At 36.9% G+C, this 19,982-nt stretch overlaps 1 protein-coding gene across 3 annotated transcripts in view; it reads left to right on the top strand.

The window, feature by feature from the left end:
- Positions 1-19,982, top strand: part of TENM4 (teneurin transmembrane protein 4) — a 1,681,110-nt gene that overhangs the window by 547,632 nt on the left and 1,113,496 nt on the right. The gene's annotated exons all lie outside the window — the stretch shown is intronic.

Genomic DNA, 19,982 nt, shown 5'->3' on the forward strand with positions numbered 1-19,982 from the left:
CTTTACTTTTCAGAAAATTACTGTTTTCACAAAGTTATGTAGTCATTTGTTGTTGCTGAAATTCACTCTTGCATGCAAAATTCCTGTTAAAAATATTTCAGGAAGCCAGGGTATAACAATTAGAGCAGTGGCAGTTTGCATCAAGTGGTGATCTGCTCCTCTGTGTTTGATGTGTTGAAAAGTAACTTCAGATTGAATAACTGATTGCAGTAAAAATGGTAGGTATTTGAAAGTGGGCATGCAAAGGAAAGAAAATTTTATTAAAAATAAGTAGATCTCTTTCTCTTTTGGAGTCAGAAATATGGAACACCAAGCATACCTTTTTCTCACAGAATCACCAGGAAGAGCTGGACCAGAATAAATTTTCTCTTGTTATGATTGTTTTAAATGCATCTTTTTGAAACTTCCATTTCCCTCTAATTATTTTTAAGAGATTCTGAAGCTTTCAAGATGTTCTTCTCTCTTTATTTATTCCTCTGAAGAGAACATTGCTGCTCAGATAACAGTCATTAAAAAGCAGCTAGATAGCACTGACATATCAATAATGTTAGCAGGTGTGCTTTCATTGTGTAGAAAGCAATTTACTATTTTCCTGAACTTTCCTCATTTTTGGGGGAAATTTAGTAGATGTAGTGGACTTGCCTGATTTGGTCATTTTTAAGTGTCTGAATCTTGGGGGAAGCTTAACAGGTATTTTTGCTGTTGTGCAATACATTTGTGTCAAGTTTTATTCCATGTATATGGCTTTCTATACAGCAGCATGCTGGAAACACATTTTAATTCACTAGGGAGCTATAATTTCTGAAAAAATAAACAAGAAGTTGATTATCTGATTATTTATTTATTTTAGTTTTGCTTAAATTTAATTCTGCTTATATTCATGCTTTTGCCACAGCATGTGTTCTTTAAGCCACTGTGACTATTAGATAGTATTTTTAAATTTCTATGTCACAAACAGCAAAGTACTGTTGGCTAGTAGTTCAGTTTTAGACATGGCTAATTGTGTATGGAAAGATTGGGTGCCAGCATCTCAAAATTTGTGTGCTTATGCATATATAACTCCATTAAGTAAGTGCTGATATTTCAGGCTGCTCTGACACAAAATTAGCTCTGCTTCTAACGAATTAAAGTATGCTTTCATTGTAGCATATTTGTTTATAATATCTAACAAGCTGCTCCACTTGAGTGCCTGATACAGATGAAACCATTGCCTTCTGCTTGGCAAGTCAAATGAATGCCACTATAGGACTGTTAAACTCTGATAAAACCATACATGAAAATCTGTGTTCCTGGACTCCTCTCTTCAGTGCATCTGTTCCAATCCTCCAAGCAATGAGTATGGGATTCTTCAGTGGATTTCTGTAGAGTCAGTGGCTGTTTTCTGATGTGTGTCCATAGAGTTTTGCCCTTGGCTAGAATATTCCAGAGAAACAGAAAACACCCTGAGCAGGCTAATTAGCAGAACTACAAAAAGCTTGGTGCCAGGGAATCAAATATTGGCAAACAGGTCCCTTTAGGCCCTTTCTGAGAAGACTGGCAAATACAAGCTCTCTACCCATTTGGCTGAGGATAAAACACATGGCTAGAAATGGGCTGTTATCTTTTTTTTTTTTTCCCTTTTTTTTTTCCTTTTTTTTTCCTTTTTTTCATGTTTTTTCCTTTTTTTTTTTTCATGCAGAAAAAAATCTGCAATAACTTACATGTCTTAGACTGCCTTCAATGCAATTATGCAGGGTTCAGGCCAATATGGAATTCACTCTGTACAATCATGTTTCATATTGTGTTGTCATTCACTTGATTACTCCAGGGTATAACTCAAGAATGAGCCCACCAAAGTCAGAGGAGCCACATTTTGTTTTAAAGCAGATAAAAAAAGTGAAAAGAGAATAGAGAATAAAGCCTATATTGAGAGGTTATAAAAAAAAAAAAAAAAAAAAAAAGGACCATGGAACTTAAGGAACATGGTTTCAAAACTGCATGTTATGGAAACAAAAAAATATTTCTTCATTTCCTAATTTTAAGGTCAGATTGTTATTTATTATGACATTAAGTTGAGACTTGTTTTGAGTCTGTAGCTCTGGGAGAGAACTGGGAGAGCTGACAAGAGTTCTCTGTTTCTCTTCTTTTTTCTTTTTAGTATATGATAGAATTGTATCTTCAGAATATACCATAGAATCATAGAATCTTGGAATGGAATGGGTTGGAAGGGACCCTGTCCGCTCAGACAATGTCTCTGTATTCCTCCCAGGTTACGCATCCTTTCTTCCACCCTCCGTAGGCTTCATTTATCTGTTTTAGCTTGGCCAGGATCTCCTTGCTCATCCATGCAGTCCTTCTGGCTTTTTTGCGTAACTTCCACTTTGTTGGGATGCATCAACAAAGGTGATCCCTGAATATTAACCAGCTTTCTTAGGCCCTCCCTCCAGGGTTTTGTCCCATGGTACTCTACCAAACAGATACCTGAAGAGAGCAAAATCTACTCCCCCAAAGTCCAGGGTAGCTAGCATGCTGTGTTCCCTCCTCGCTGTCTTCAGGGTCTTGAACTCCACCATTTCATGGTCACTGCAGCTAAGGCTGCCCTTGAGCTGCACAACCCCTCCTTGTTGGTGAGAATGAGGTCCAGCATAGCACCCCTCCTCTTTGGATTCCTGAAGAAGGAAGTTACCATTGTTGCATTCCAGGAACCTCCTGGACTGCCTATGCCCTGCTTTGCAGTCCCTCCACTAGAAATTGGGATAGTTGTCCCCCATGAAGACCAGTGCTTGTGAATGAGAGGCTGCTTCTATCTGTCTATAGAGAGCCTCATCTGCTTGGTCTTCCTGGTATCTAAGTACTCTCATCTGGTTTGATATGCAAATAAAGTTCAATTAAACTTTATGTTCTGTCAACCAATCTACTGGCCGTGGAACTAGACAGCCCCTACCTGGAGTACCCCACCTATCCCAATCCTCACCTCAGATTTTTCTGACTTTAAATGACCTCAGAGAAACATCTACCAGCACTGAAAGGCTAGGGGAGCTCTTTTAGGTCCAGAAGAGAAGTCATACATCAGAAAAAGAGAAAAATATCCCGCTTCAGCATAGATGACAGCTTAAATGCTTGAGTCTTTAACCAGCACATGGGATATGCCTCCCTCGTGCATGCTTGACCACAATAAAGTACAACAGATATTTACATTATTGTTTCTTCCATGTTAAGAGCCTCTCCTCATGAGCACTGTGTTTTCTCTACTCATGTGAAACCTTTCAAAAGTCCTTTGTTTGGCCTCATTGCAACATTGAGATATGACCCAAATGTCACAGTACAGGAGTGCACCCACACTGTGACAGCCACACACTCATGATTACATGCTAATGTAGACCTCACTCTGTGCCCATCATCGAGAACAGCAATCTGTTAATTCTTCAGGTGATTGGACTACAGAGTTCACATTATCTCAAAAAAAAAAAAAAAGAGCTCAACTCTCTCTTAAATTCCATAGCCTTCCTAAGCAGTATACCTTACAAAGACTGAAAATATTTTTCCCACTTAATAATGACCCATCAAAAGTCAGAATCCATCCGAAGTATTGCACCTGGTTTTCAACTTAGTTCATTCATGGGCTCTCAAAACATTTTTTTTTTTTTTTCCCCCCTTTGGTCCCATGGTGATTGCCACCTACTGCTGTTGACAATGTGTAATGTAAATAAATTAGACCAGACCTTGGCAGACTACTTAGGTTTTCAGATGCATGTTTGCAAGGAGTAGGCAGACACTTGGAATAGACATTTTCTCTAAGTGACACAATATACATGCAAAGCTGTAAAATCAATATCAATAATCAATACACTATTTACTGAAAAGGAGTTGATTTTCTGAAAAGTTGTGTTGATTGTATTTGCTTTAAAATGCTTTTATATAGAGCCGTAATTGATTATGGTCTTCCCTTTTGTGAAAACAATTAATTAAAATGACATTGCACTTGGAATAACTAGTACATAAAGTGAAGAGTAAAAATGTGTTTTTAGAATGAAAATTTTGATTAAAAAATAAAAGGAAGAAATAAATAATAGTGCTTAAACATAAATGTGTCCGACAGATGTGCATAAAAGACCAGCAACAACTTCCACTTCTGTTTGTCTTTAAGTAAATAACAAAACCTCATAAGTCTTCACAGGACCAAGGACCTGGGTGTTATATACAACACCAATTATCAAAACTTATGGACAGTTGGAATATTAAAAATATTTTCATATTATAGAAATGAGTAATTTTTTATTGTTGTTTTGGATCAGTATACAGCTTCTATGAATCTAATTTCCACCTCCATATCCAGATTTTTAAGCTGCTGAAATTTCAGAAAAACTCCCTAATAGTACAATTCTATTGGTAATTCTGGTTGGTCTGAGGTATGATGCTGTGAATATGGCAGAATCATTGTTCGAGACAGCTTCTCCCAAACTGCTTGCAAGGGAAGAATTGCAGAAGTTGTCATTAAGGCTCAAGAGATTTATGTGCAAACTATGTGCCAATAGACCCATGCTACTCTTTAGGATGCTTTAGGTCTCAGTTTTCCAGGGAAATGTTTCTTTCCTTCCATGCTACTGAGTTTAACATCTCAGGGCAGGTGATGACAAATTCTCAAGAGAGGGCTTTCCCCTCTGGAATTAATTTCTGCTAGTAATACAGGAAAACCTGAAGGCATTGAGAAAAGTCCATATGTGCAGGTTTTTGCCTGAGGTAGATTAGTCGGATTTTTCAGTCTGTCCTTTTTATTCTGTTTGAAAATGTACCTTTATTTTTGTACTTGCCAGGTACAAACTCCAAAAAAAAAAAAATAATAAATTGCTCAATAGAGAAATTACTGCTAATTTTTTTTTAACGTCTCTATGTTTTGTTTGTTATAAATGAACTTGTACTATTAATAATGAACGTGCATTTTATTTATCTGATTAGAAATTATTTAGAAATCTACCTGAGCTTCTTAAGCCTAAACTAAAACTTCTGATGTCTTTGTTGATGATGAAGGTAATTTATTTGTAATTACTGAGTATTTAGCTGTCTTGTTTTTATGTTCTTTGTTTTATATTTTTTACTGTGAGGATGCAAGAATTGATTCCTATACACACTAGAGTTGCAGTTTAGTATCTATTATTAAAGCAATGTGAAGCAAAGGTGAAAACCACATTTACATTCTTAATTCTCCTCATGTGAAATAAAACAGTACAACAAGGTAAAGAGGATGATACTTCAATAAAAGAATAAAAGGGTAAAATTATGGGTGTATTAAAGCTACAGAGAGCTTTTTGTTTAATGGCTACTTGGAGTTATGTTTCATTAAACATTGAGAATCCCCATTCAGAGACTACTCGCATTCTGTTAGGCTTTATGCAGTAAAAAAAAGCTAGCCTCCATCCCACAGAGATTATATGTCTGAGAGATACTGCTGTCCTGAGAAATCTTGATTTCAGATAAAGTGTGGAAGAAGAGGAATGCTGTCACTCTCAGCTTTGAAAAAAAAAAAATCTTACTTAGTAAAGAGAGATAAGACCACAGTGGACTATGAGTGGACCACCTCATTTTTGTAGGATCCCTTTGATGTCTTAGAGTTCACTGCAAAATTTGATTGCTCATAACTGGCAAAAGCACCTCAGTGGTTAAAATGTGCTTAAGCACACTAGAAATCAGTCACACCTATGATTTCTACTGATTTTAATCAACTTTCCGTAGTCCATTTAGTCAAATTTAGACTGCACGCTTAAGTGCTTTTCCAAATCAAAGCCGCCTCTGCTTTCTGACTTCTGAGCCATACTGTTCTCTGTATTAGCCATTTTCCTGTATCTGAGTATTTGCAGTTCTTCCTTTGGGGAAGGATGAAGGATGGTGTATACTGGTAGTGCAACCTCTTATAAATAAGTGGTTTTATCTATTTTTTATTTAGTATTTAAAGTGCAGTATCAGAAAAATAAACATAGTTTCAAAACAGTGGACAAGTGTATCCATCTGTTAAATTTTTTTCAGCCTTCAGAACTGACAGCTCCTCGACCCTTTTCTGGTTTTGTCTGCCTTTCATTACTCATCAAAGCTTCTCTAATTTGTTTGGTTTTACTTTTGTCTCCCATGATTCTCAAGAGCTTTATCATTCCTCGTAATATCAATTATGCTGAAGTACTACCGACTGACTAGGGTTCAAAGCAACTTTCTTGCTACTACTTTTCAGCAATTCTTCAGTGCTTTTTTGCTGGTGAAATAAATCCAGACAACATACTTTAGTGTATATAAATAGAAGTATATGGCCCACCAAGAACACCTGTTCCATGACCCAGGCCAACAAGTAGTATTTCTGTCCATGGAGCTATCCAAAATTCACCTGGACACAGTCGCAGACAACCTGATGTAGCTGACACTGTGGGGTTGGACTAGGTGATCTCAAGAGGTTCTTTCCAAACCTGATGATTCATTGAAAACTGGCCTATTTCAATCAAAACAGGAGCTTTGAACCAGAAACAGAAAGACACCTTATCAATCCTAAAACCTAATTTATTGCCTTATAAGAACCTTTTTCTTCATTATTTTTTTGTTCTTTGCAGAACCACACATATTCACAGCTGAACCAGTTGAACCAGTTGAAGTTATATATGTGAGAAATAGCATTCCTTATGATCCATAACTAATGAAGAAAAGCTGTTAACACCTCTGTTAAGTATAAAACTAAAGCATAATTAAGTGAATCAACTGAACTGAACAATAGCTAATCTGTCCACTCCAGAGGGAGAAAGTGAAGCTTGTACCTGTTTTCTTAAAGTAGAGCACAGGAATTGAATGTTTGATTAGATGTGTTCATATATATGTACCCATGTATAATGTATATGTGCAGATTGTTCTCAACTAGCTTTTCTACATCAGATAGTCTTTAAGGTACTCAAATACGACAGCAATTTGGATTAAAATATTTGTTGGATTTTCAAAAACTGTCTACAACAAATTAGGAAAGAGAACTGTCAAAATGAAAATGTCACTGACTCTACTGCCGCTGTCTTTTATAATAAGTACAAATGACAAACGCCAATTTCCTTCTACACAAATTTCTAATGACATAGCAGTGAAGTAATAACATTTTAAAGCTGGTTTGGTTGGTTCATAAAGTCATGAACATCACAGAACCTGCCCTTCTATTTCGTAAAGCAAAATTCTTATTTTACAAAAGCCATAGTTTTAAAATTATTATAGTTGACTGGTTAACGAAAATACTTTCCAAAGCTTAACAGACCTTTTCTGTTATTGAATTTTTCTTGTTTGTTAATAGATCCCTTTTTGAGCTTGATTTTTAGGTATGGTAAACTGAAAGATGTTAAATATATCTGATGTATATCAGAAAAGGAATCAGCCCAATCTTTCTGCTCATTACTTCTAGCTGAATGTATTTCCTTACTCTGGGTTTTTATTTTTATTATTTTTTTTTCCTGTAGGTTTTTGCACTTTCCAAATATTAAAGACCCTTTAAAAGTCCTCATTTATTGTCTGCTTCTCTGTGAACAGTGTCATCTGATACTCTGATACTGCGTCTCTAATGCATTACTCAAAATAACAAAGAGTTTCAGGAGGCAAGTTTATGGGTGCCCAATATACATATATATATATATATATATTTATTTTTTTTTTGAGATTAACTTCCAGGAACTCAAGAACTCAAAGAACCTACATCTTTTTGTTTCTTCTTAAAAAACAGACATAGTATTCCTAACTTGTCCTTAGCAAATGGCTGATGGAAATGCCATTCGATCCAATTCACTTATCTACAGTGCAGATGCCCCACCCTAGCTCTTCAATCTGGTCTCCTTTGGAAGTCTTGGATGAAAAGCAGAAGTTTTAGGATACAACTGATTTGACCTATTTTACATATCAGATTAAGATCCATAGAAAGGAACTGTGCCCCACCTCTAATTTACATAATTCACAACTGAACTTCCAGGAAGCAAATATTCATTCTGAAACTGGCATATTAATAAGTGAGATTAGTATAGAAAAGTAACACACTTCTTCCTGTGGCTGTGGAGTTTTAAAAGGTGCCTTGAATACTGCTGGCTAAAGCAAACAATATAGTTTAGTAAAAATGTATAAGTTTTAAAATTTGAATTAGATTCTTAATTAATTATTCATTTCTCATTATCTTTTTAGTCTTTTGCAATTGTGAGATGGGAGATATATGATAAAATTAATACAAATATCAATCTTTTTACATATAAACACCTATGTTTCAATTAAATAAAGCATAATAGGACTAATTTAATAATAGTCACATCACTGACTAATATTTCTCAATGGCATCATTAGATACCTGTAAACCAGACTCCCATTCATATATACATATATATTTAACATAACTAAATAGTCACATTAATTAAATACTGTAAAAATAATACATAATTAAATATTTTACGATACATTTGAGCCCAGACAGCTGTAGAAGATCACTCTGGCTGTATTAGCTTAGAAGTAGAAATTGTAAGTGTCTTAATCAAATTTCCAAACAAAATATGTCATTAAGAGAAATAATATTATGAGCTGATTATATCAAATCATTTTATATATGTATATATAAAAGCAACTCTGAAAGCAGCTCTAGCAGCCAAGAGAAAAAAAAAAAAAAAAAAAACAGAAAATGTTCAGTATACTTTAAAGATTAAAAGCAATTAAAAGAATATATTTTACAATAATCTATTTTTTAAAAGAGCATTTCTGAGAAACTAGATCTTGATATTTTGCTGTATTCTGTGCATTTCAAGGGAAAAACAGGATTTGAGCACACTGACCTCAGTTAACAACTTGAAATGTGTTAGGATTTTTGGATGAGGAGAGAGGAAGCCTCAGAGACCCCCCAAAAGAGTAAACAGATTTGTTTCAGTAGTGAAGCACATGTGTTTTATGGGAATGAACTCAGCTGCTGATCTTTGTTTCAGCAACACCGGCTGCTGCCTGGAAATTGATGAATATATACAATCTTCTGGGTGTCTCCTGGTGAGAGTAGAGGGAAAAGGTGCAGGCAAAGAGGAATATGGCTAAGCTAGCTCAGGAATAAGGTGCTGGAAATTTGCAGAATGCTATCTGAGTATTTTTAGTAACAGCTGTGGTAGTTCAAGGATACTATTGAAACAGGGCTTCCAGACAGAGGTGTTATCTTTTATTAGATCAGTTGTTAAAACTGAAACATCAGTTGAGCAGTCAGGCACGTGGGTCCTTGTTTGTATCTGAAGTAGAAGCAGGAAACTTCAAGGCTAAATTCAAGCTGGGAACAACTGGTCATTGCCTAATTACATGCGTATCAGGTGTACTACCTGGAAGGAAAAGTTAGCTGGTGGCTATGGTATGTTAGTAGAGAAAGTTGATAAAATAGTCATTTCCTACAGGAAAGGAGAAGGCAGGGTGTTCATAGGTTGTGTAACATACAGCTTAATGCCAACAGATCTCCACCACAGCCACAGTATATAATCCTGCAACAGAAACACCAGCATTCCTGAATCTTGTGCCTGCATGTCCTGGGACATAACATATCTGATCCTGGGTATCAGCATTCTCATAGAAACAATGCAGGAGAAGCTAAATGACAGCTACATGCCAGAATGAATTCACACAATCAATATGGAGTGAAAACACCCCACTAACAGAAAAGCAACTTTTCTCACAAAAACATCACTCTTTCTGTGATCCCTTGCTCCTGATTCTCAATAAAGACTTACAAAGCAGTCTGAAATGAAGGGTATGGAAAATTCATAATTCTATCCAACACTAGAACAAATGAGCTAAGTAGAGATATTGATCTTTTCACACATTAAAATCTTCTTCCCCTACACTAACCACAGACAATGACTATCTGTCTTCCTTTTCCTCATGAGAGGGAATTATCCTATGACCCTACTAACATCCTCTCAGATCTATGCTGATTTCTGGGCTAGCTTAGCCTATATCTAAATATACTGAGCATTCTCTATTAACCTTAGTTTTTCTTAGTTTCAAAGCTTGATGCTTGAAAGAGGCATGTGGATGTCCAATAGCTTGTCTAAATTTTCCAGCTGCATGATTAGTGTGATCTGAGGTGTCATTTCCATTCCAAAGAATAATCTTCCTTACTGTTATAGTGCAGATTTAAGAGCGAAAACTCATAGCCAACTCCTGACCGTCCACATTCTCAGTAAATAGTAACATTTAAGTACTTGGATGCAGCAATGTAAGTAGTATATAATTAACAGATGGAAATGTCTCTGAAACATTTTTTTAACCTGGAAAGCTCATTTTTTCCCATGGGCCATTTTTGTCTTCAGAATGTGAGACTTCATAAATCTTTGTGCTCTCTGTGGTGTTTCTACAGTTTCCTTTTCACTCATGCTGTCTAAATGTGGAGGGTAGGAGAGAGTTTGAACAAAGCTCAGGAGACTTCATCATCATTCTAAGGCACAACCAACAGAGTTAAATCTTCTTAAAAAATATAATGCAGCAGTATTCACTAGATTAAATGGGTGCATCATTTTTGGAACTGTATCACCATGGAAACAGAAGAAGATCATGGTCTTTGTACAATGCTTGCTTCTTTGTCCTCCCACATTGAACTCCACAGGGGAAACTTTCACAGTTATCCTTCTTTCACAACATTTTATAGGGTCACTCTACAAAAAGGAGCAATTAACTCACTCCAAATATCTCCAATACTTTCAACAAAACAAGTTTTATACTCTTTTAGAAGAAAATAACAGAGGTTAGGGCTTCTATTTCTCAGATATCAAAACCTAGTTGATTCTATTCTACACAGTAGGGAAATTTTCCTTGAATTTTCTATCTCTTTGGTATATATATGAATTGATAATCAGTGTGTATAACTTAGAGTAGCTCTTTCTAGGAGATATTTCACTCACTTTAATTTTATGCTTTTTTTTTTTTTTTTTTTTTTTAGTGAAATACCAAGGACTTAATTTGCCCCTTTTTTTTTTTTTTTTACGTATTCCTCACTTAGGTTGATTTTTGTTTGTTTGTTTGTTTGCCAAAGCCATAAACAAAATAATAGAAAACTCCTTTCCTATCTGTGTTGTAAAAATCTTGCTATCATACATAAGTAGACAAACTGCTTCTTGAATTTCTTTTTAGTGTTTTCTGAATTTTACCATTCCTTATTTCCACCTTCAATTTTTCTCTCAACTTGCTTCAAGAACTTTTCAAATTCTCCATCTTTCTATTTATATTTTTTCCTTAAATGGCTATTCCTCTCCATCCCAGCCTCTTATCACTCAAGAGCTGTCAAAAACACAGCTTCTTTACTCAGTAAGGACTGAGATTTAGTTTGCTTTGTTTTGTTTTAAACTATGCTCAGTCTAGCCTATAGCCTTTACCACAAGTTAAATAATACACCAAACCTACTCTTAAAAAATACCCTTGATCCCATTGGGAAAATGGAACTATCTAACTGGCTTTTAAGAAACCATAAATGACACTAGTGAGAAAAATGAAGACATTGGGTGATTAAGGCAGAATGCAGCTATCCAGAGCTTTTATGTGTCAGTTCCTTAATTTCTGTCGCTTGACCAACATTTGGATTTGATTCCATTAGATAGTGTTTTTTTGTTTGTTTTTTTGCTTGTTTGTTTTCTTCCATTTACAGTATCTTGGCCTTAAGCACAGCGTTTTAGTTGTAGCACAGCGTGATTAGATGTTCTTAGGGACTACTTCAGATCATTTCACCTAGTACATGTGGTGCTCTGTATAATTACCAGATTTTCCATGATACATTGTGAAAGCAAAAGCAAAATCAGTCAGACTAACAGTTACAGTGAGACCAAAGAGCAATGGATTCAATATCATTGCTGTTGTACAATTTATATCAAAAGCACTTCATTGTGAATAATATGAAAATAAATTTATTCTTCCAAGACAGAGCTTGGAGGAGGTTTTATTAGATGTAACACTATTAAAAATGAGCAGGACATATTCTTTTAGTGTTGATTCATTAAATTAACATGATTTATTTTTGCCCCTAAGACTAAGTGAGTTTGGTAGCCTATGCAGTACAGAAACAGGTATTACCGTCTCACCCCATTTTGTTTTCTTTTCTTTTGTTTCAGATGGATTTCTAATAGCTATTCATGTTGTTACATGATAAGTAATATTTTACTCCAAGGGAGGTATCTCAGGAAAAATAAAAATACACAAACCCATAGAGATGGCTATTTGAACTGGCAGTTCTTTGTTGAAAGAGTTATTAGGGGCTGATCTGTATTTAATACTTTAATAGAAATGTGTCTGAGATATGACAATGGACTGTTAGTGTTTGTAAAGGGGATTTGTGTGCTCTTGTTTCTTCCAGGAATCCATCCAGCTTGTACATAAAACGTTCTCAGCAAATAAATGCTAAGCCAACATTTTCTAAGGGATGTTGCTGATGTTAATTAAATTGGTCCTTGTATTGTCATCTGCAAACTTACCCTTTTATACACCTGTAAACAAATCTGAGATTCATTCGCTATTTTATTATGAGATAAATCCAGAGCAACTTCAATGATTTCCATCAGTCAGATCCACTACTCACTGAAAATCCAGGGTAAATTAACTGGCATTACTCCAAGTTCATTCTAATATACATGAAAAAAATCTTGATATTAAAATTAATATTATTAGCAGAATAGGAAGTTCCTTCAGCAATGATCCAAACATTTAGCATTTTATTTCACTATTTTGTTCAAAAGGCAGAGGAAATTTTATTCCTTTTAAACTTTTTAAAGAGATCACAGCAAATCTCTAGTATAGTTTAAGAATGAAAGAGAGAAGAAAATCCTACATGTTTGGGTGGTTTGTTGTTGTTGTTGTTGTTGTTTGTTTGTTTGTTTTTGTTTTGTTTTGGTTTGTTTGTTTGTTTTTATCTTTTTCCAGTATTCTTTCTAGTGGAAGACCGACCGAATGCACTGACCTATGGAATGGATGCTCAACTTAAAATTAGTTGCAGTAGAGAAGATATTTATTTATTTAGCCTCCTCAATCTCTCTTTAGTTTTGCTGGTGTTTCAGTTACAATATAATATAAACATCCCCAAACCACCACAAAACAGATTTTTCCTGTTTTAATTTTGCACGGAAAAACTATTGACATGGAGACTGTTGAGAAGCAAAGCTGTAGGATGAGGGTCAGTGACATAAAAGTAATATTCCTGTATGTGAATAATCTGAGACACAACCTGCACACTTTTTGGTGTGTCACATAACAGAATCAGTTCATTGAGATCAGCGAGATTTGCACCAACTGGATAACAGAGCATTGCCCGCAAACATTGGCTGATGAAAATCTCAGAAGCTAGGGACTTTGAAGGACTGATAGATTTCCTCTACTTTTTTTCTTTAGTAATGTTTTTTATAAATTATCACTGCTGGTATTTCCTTTCTTGGGGGACCATCTGGGGCCTTTGCAATGAAATATGAGACATTTCATATGAGCCAGGAGGGCCAACCTTATCCTGGGATGCATCAAGCACGGCATTGCTAGTCAGTCGAGGGAAGTGATTGTCCTGATCTACTCTGCGCTGGTGCGGCCTCACCTCGAGTACTGTGTGCAGTTTTGGGCACCACAGTACAAAAAGGACATTAAACTGTTGGAGAGTGTCCAGAGGAGGGCGACAAAGATGGGGAAGGGCCTAGAGGGGAAGACATACGAGGAGTGGCTGAGGTCACTTGGCCTGTTCAGCCTGGAGAAGAGGAGGCTGAGGGAGGACCTCATCACAGTCTACAACTTCCTTACGAGGGGGAGTGTAGAGGCAGGTGACCTATTCTCTGTAATCACCAGTGATAGGACCTGCGGGAATGATATTAAGCTGAGGCAGGGGAAGTTTAGGCTGGACATCAGGAAGAGGTTCTTCACCGAGAGGGTGGTTGAGCACTGGAACAGGCTCCCCAGTGAAGTAGTCACTGCACCAAGCCTGTCTGAATTTAAGAAGCGATTGGACTGTGCACTTAGTCACATGGTCTAAACTTTTGGGTAGACCTGTGCGGTGCCAGGAGTTGGACTTGATGATCCTTATGGGTCCCTTCCAACTCGGGATATTCTATGATTCTATGATTCTATTTATTGTGACAAGACAGCAATCTAATTTATTTCCAGAGCATATCACCATTTCCAGCAGTATAAATTGTAAGCTTGCTCAATGATGTCATTCCACATAAAGTAGGATATATAAAAAAGGGGAAAGCAATTGTTGGTCTGTATGTGGAAGGAAAAAGCGCTGAGCAATGTTTCAGTTTCCTGTGTGTGCTACTCTTGATTATCCTTAAATGCATCCCCAGAGCACTCTTAAAACAGTAGAAATCTGTGTGGGATTCAAATAACATTGTCACCATTTTCACTAGCCATATCTTGGAGTCATGCTGCACGTACTGGCAGGAAAGGTTTTTTAATGTGCATAATGATTTTTCATCCTGACTATTCTGTAATGTTAAACCATAATATTCTCCAGTTACGATATAGTTGCATGGAGTAGGATGGTGTTACCCCCAAATAACTTTTTATGGTAATCTTGTTGACTGTCTGATTGGTATTTGAAATAAGACAATTTTTACCAAACTACATTAAAATGGAGAGGTGTAATTATATTATTGTGACATCTGGAAACTGCATTTAGAGGTTTATTCCCCTTGCACTAGGAATTGTACCCAGCTGGAAAAAAAAAAAAAAAAAAAAAAAAAAAAAAAAAAAAAAAAACCACTCCTGCTCCACTTTTTAAGTAAGATTTTTGTAAGTTAGTGTAATTAACTGCTGTTAGTGCATCAGAGACACCTAGCCAATGTCCATCAGATACTCTTCTCCCAGATAACACTTCTGCAGTCATTTAAATATATTTTTAGTACACATATCTGTAGGTGAATTCTCCTCTCCTACTGAATCTCTCCCTTTGTGTTTGCTGATCTCTTTGAAAGGCATTCTGTACTCACATGTACTGTTGGTAACACAGTAAGAGTATGTCATTGCATACATTGCAACTGAAGACATAGCCTTTGAATAGATAGGCATCCCCCAACAGCTTATAAATAAATAAATAGGTAAATAAATACATACTTACATACGTACATACATATATACTTACTGACATAAATATTAGGGACTGGTGGATTGTTTAGGATTTCCTGAAATCATATAATCCAGGAAGGATTACACTTTTGAAAGGTCACAGCACTGAACAAAACTGAAGAACTGCCATTCTGCTTTTACTGTTGTGTAAATGCAACCCAGGATATAAAATGTCACAAGTAATAGAAGTACTCTTTAGACTGGTTAAGTATCTACTCAGAAATTTAGCTGTGCATGTTAAATTTACATTATTTTAGAGTATGAAAAAGTCTGGTTACCCACAGGGACATAAATATTTTTCAATTTACTTTTTAAGAACCAGCCAAGCCCAGATACGGCATAAGCTAAAAGTTATCAAAAGTTATCAGTTGGCCATCAGACTCTACCATTGCATATTATTCCATCCCAGCTGCAGGAATTTGCTTTTGATATTGTTGAACTTCAAGAGGATTGTGTCATCCTATCTTTCCAGCGTGTTGAGATCCCTCTGGTCGTTGAAAAATTTATTGAGTACTGAGCACTCGGGATGCATTTCCACAGTGCCATTAATGCATAGAACACACAATAGATATAATTAATTCCAGCAAATACTGACTGCTATTTGTTTGTTCATTTTAACCTGGATTGCTTTAGTGATTTGGATTAAAATTAAACAGGGAGCTGAGCTGAATAAAGTGTCAAGTGTGGCAAAGCAATAACTTCTGCCAGTAAAGCAGTGCTGAGCACCCACAGGCAGGCTGGGAGCAGTAACTCAAATCAGCAGCATTCAGGGTACCACTAGGTGGGAAATTAGTGACCTAGGAAATAAAGTAGAAAATGAGTGTGGGAAATAAAGGTTCTTCGTAAAGAAAACAGAAAGAAACCGGTCTCCTCTCTGATGGTGGTTAAAAGCAGGGGATAGTTTTAATCACGTGGACAACTTTCTGGAGAGATCTTCCAGCAAGTATGTAATCAACCTGATGCAAATCATTTCCTGACTTAGACACTAACATGCTTTGACTTTGTAAGGAAGCATCTAGTTGTTCCCTCCTTATTTAAGATGAATGCTGAAAGCATATGCATCTAGACAATCTGAGTCTCTACTCCTATTAATGGATAGTTAAAATTATAATGTTTAAAAATAAAATAAAATTAAAATAAAAAAAAAATGAGAGTTGCCTAATCTAATTAAATGAGCATCCTGATATTGTGATACTAAAGATGAAAACAATATTCATGAAAATAGGTAACATATATGCATATGAGTTTGAGATTTCTGCCTAACCATGTGCATACACAAAACTTTACAAAGTATCCAGAGTAAAAATGAAGCCATCAGTATCACAGAATCACACAACTGAAGGGGTTGGAAGGGACCTCAGGAGATCATCAGGTCTGACCCCCCTGCCAAAGCAGGTTCCTTAGAGCAGGCTGCCCAGGTAGGCATCCAGATGGGCCTTGAGTATCTCCAGAGAGGGAGACTCCACAACCTCCCGGGGCAGCCTGTTCCAGTGCTCTGTCACCCTCACTGTGAAGAAGTTCTTCCGCATGTTGGTGCAGAACTTCCTGTGCTCCATTTTGTGGCCATTACCCCTTGTCCTATCCCCACAAACCACTGAAAAGAGGTTGGCCAAATCCCTATCAGAAAAGGCACTTTTATAAAGGTAATAATGTAGTTCTCACTATGTCATGTAGTGTAATTGATAGCAGTATTCAAAATTAATGGACTTTGTAGTGCAGTAGATTAATGCATTCTGTGCACATTGCACAAATCTTCCTGTCTAGAATTTTGTCAGAAATCCAGAAGCAGAGTGATTGTGGGTAACAGAGGAAGAATTTTTATTCTCAGATATATTGAAAACTGTGTATTTTTTCTTTTCTTTTTAATCTGATATTATTCATAAATAAAATTTATTAGCGGGTCAGGTTTATCTGGAATTCAGCAGCATGTCCTAAGAAAATATAAATATATGGTTGATACAGTTCTGATGCTTTTCTCATTAGTTCTCAGCAAATGAGTTTCTTTCATGTGTTCTCTGAGAAGTGATCCTAAATGGTTAGAGGCTGTAGTTTTAAAGGAAATGTGCTTAAAAACGTTGATTACTTTGTTTATATCTGTGCTATAAGCAGTTATCCCTTGCTGTAAAAAAAAGATTAAGGAAGACTGGACATGTATGAGTAAAATGTTGTTTTCAGAAAACCATGAAAATATTCACTAATAACTTTAATAGTTTTGCCATTTTGCATTTATAGAATTATAAGAAAAAAAAAAATCAGACTCCAGCATCACATTTGAATTATATCTATGGAAAATAATGTAACTGTTACAGAAGAAAAAAAAAATAAATCCTATAATAAGTAATGCACTTGTTATTTTTTCTCTGATTATTTTATAATTTTAATATTAATTTAATCAAAAGAAATTAAACACTTCAAACAAGCAAACAAAAAGCAAACAAACAAAACAAAAACAAACAACAACAAAAAACAATGATTCTGAACATTTTTTTTGGGGGGGGGGGGAGGAACAGTTTACCACAATTTATGTGGAAAGTGTATCTATTTTTAGTAGTCTCATTACTCAACATACTTAGGTCCTCAAATAGAGAGGTGATAGTCTTCTTCATTACTGTCAAAACCAGTATCCATTTTAGCTTCCCACCCCTGCTCTGGAAATAGCCTTGTCTTCATTACCCTGGAGCAAAGCCAGCTATACATGCTTCCTCTGCCAGCTAGGTTTTTCCATACAGAATGAGAATTCCCAATAGTCTTACTAGCTCAGCATTCAGATAACAGATCAGTGCAAAGGAGATGTACCGTGAGCCAGAGTTTTAGATGAAAAAAGCTTGAATCCCATCATATTACACCCGACCCAATTTTACTTGCAAATCATTTTCTCAAGATTTTTTTTTTTACTTTTCTTTTTCTTCCTTTTTACTTTTTTATTTTATTTATTTTTTTTACTTTTAAAAAACTTTTTCCCCCAAAATACTTGAGTTAAATTTTCAACATTAATATTGGCTGAGGGTTTCAGATTTTTTTTTTCCCTGTGGTGCAGCTTTCAGTTACTGTTCTACCAAAATTTCCAGGTGAAATTTTAAAGAAAATTATGCATGCAGCCCACTTATTCTGGGACAGTTTTTCTGCCAGGGAACTATGGTTTACTATCCATTCATAAGTTCTTTGCTGTATACTTAAATTAAAAAAATCATTTAGTAATTATGGTTGGAAAGGTCTTCTGAGATTACCTAGTCCAACTTTCGGTAGGTCTTCTGCAGGACAAGCTTCAAAGTTAGATGAGATTGCTCAAGGATGCGCAGGGAACCTCTTCGAGGATGGAGACTCTGAAGTTTCTGTACGCAGTCCACTCCAGTATTTAATCACTCTCTTCATGAAAAACATTACCCTGATACCCAAAGGGAATTTCCCTTTTTCACTGTGGACCTCAGAGATGAGTCTGGCACCAGTTACTGAAGATCTTCGTAGCTTCTACTGGACTCTCCCCATTTTATCAGTTATCATTCTGAGGAACACAAAACTAACCACTGTACTACAGATGTAGTCTCTTGGGAGCTGAGTTGTGGAGAATCATGACATTCCTTTGTCAAGGGAAAAGCAGCACCAGACTTGCTTAGTCCTTATGGCAGTGAAGACCTTCTGCAGATAGTGATGTTCAACTTATTATCCATCAGGGCACCACATCCTTTTCTGCAGATCTGCTCCCTGCGTATCTAAGTTTATCTTCTGCTACATCTGTTCAACCACCTTCACATTGGGATGGGCAATTATGGCACTTTGAGGAGGTTGTCCCCAAAGATCAGTCAGGTTTCCTTGGCCCCTTTGTGTTTCAAGTCAGTCTTCCATGGGATGCCGACTAACAGATTTCCTGAAGTCCTGAAGGCAACATTTTTATTTACTACTCATCTTCTTCAGTCACCAAGGCAATCAGCTCCAGTGCAGGCATGTTCTGAAGCAGAGTGGGGCATCGCAGCATACAGGGGGGTTCCTGAGCTGGGGAAACTCCAGGGGAGTACAGAAACTCTAAAGGAGCCAGCACCTCTCATGAGAGCAGCTGATGAGGCATGATGGGGCCTGGAGTAATGGCAGCCACCGCCATACATGCAAAAGGTAGCCTTAGGAAGTGTGAGCAACCAGGGCAGTCAAACAGGCCATGGTTCATCAGCAGGGACAGTATGTGTGGCAGTTTGCATGGCAGTTTGCGTGGCAGCTTGTGCAGGAGGGCATGCAGGGAGGGCGCTGTCACTCAGCTAACTTTTAAGAGTAGTTGTAACACTCTCACAAGAAGCTCCAAGTCATGGTATCCACTTGGCAGAAAGCCATGTCCTCTGCATCCCCTGTGATCTATCCAGCCACAGAAAGTGGTGTAGCTACCCAGACAGATCTCCCAAGGGAAGAAGTGGCCACACAGGTCTCAGGCTGAAGGGTGTGCCCAAGGTTTCTCTCAGTGTCTGACAGCAGCAGTTGAGTACACATGTGGGAGCTGTACCCAGGGAGAAGAACTACTCAGCCTTGTGGAAGAGCTTCAGGAGGAGGTGGGCAGGCTGAGGAGTATTAGAGAGTCAGAGGAGGAGATCAACTGGTGGAATCATGTTCTACCATGCCTGGAACAGATGCATCAGTGACAACAACACAAGAAATGAAGGATCCCCTACCCTTTCTCTACCCGGGAAAAGGAGGAGACCTATGAGACAAGGGGAATGGAAGCAGGTTTCTGCTCAAGTCAGCAGGCGAATCCCCTCCCTGCCTACCTCACTTTCCCAGCTGCCCTTACACAGCAGGGATGAGGCTCTGGAACTTGATGGACGGGCAAACAATGATGTGGATGAAGGTCCATCTATATTGGACAGAGGACTTAGAACAAGTCAGCCTACTGTCCTGTAACATGACCACCCCCCTCATGAAAAAAAGAA

The sequence above is a fragment of the Anser brachyrhynchus genome (assembly GCF_964034855.1).
Source record: "Anser brachyrhynchus genome assembly, chromosome: 1".
Taxonomy (NCBI): domain Eukaryota; kingdom Metazoa; phylum Chordata; class Aves; order Anseriformes; family Anatidae; genus Anser; species Anser brachyrhynchus.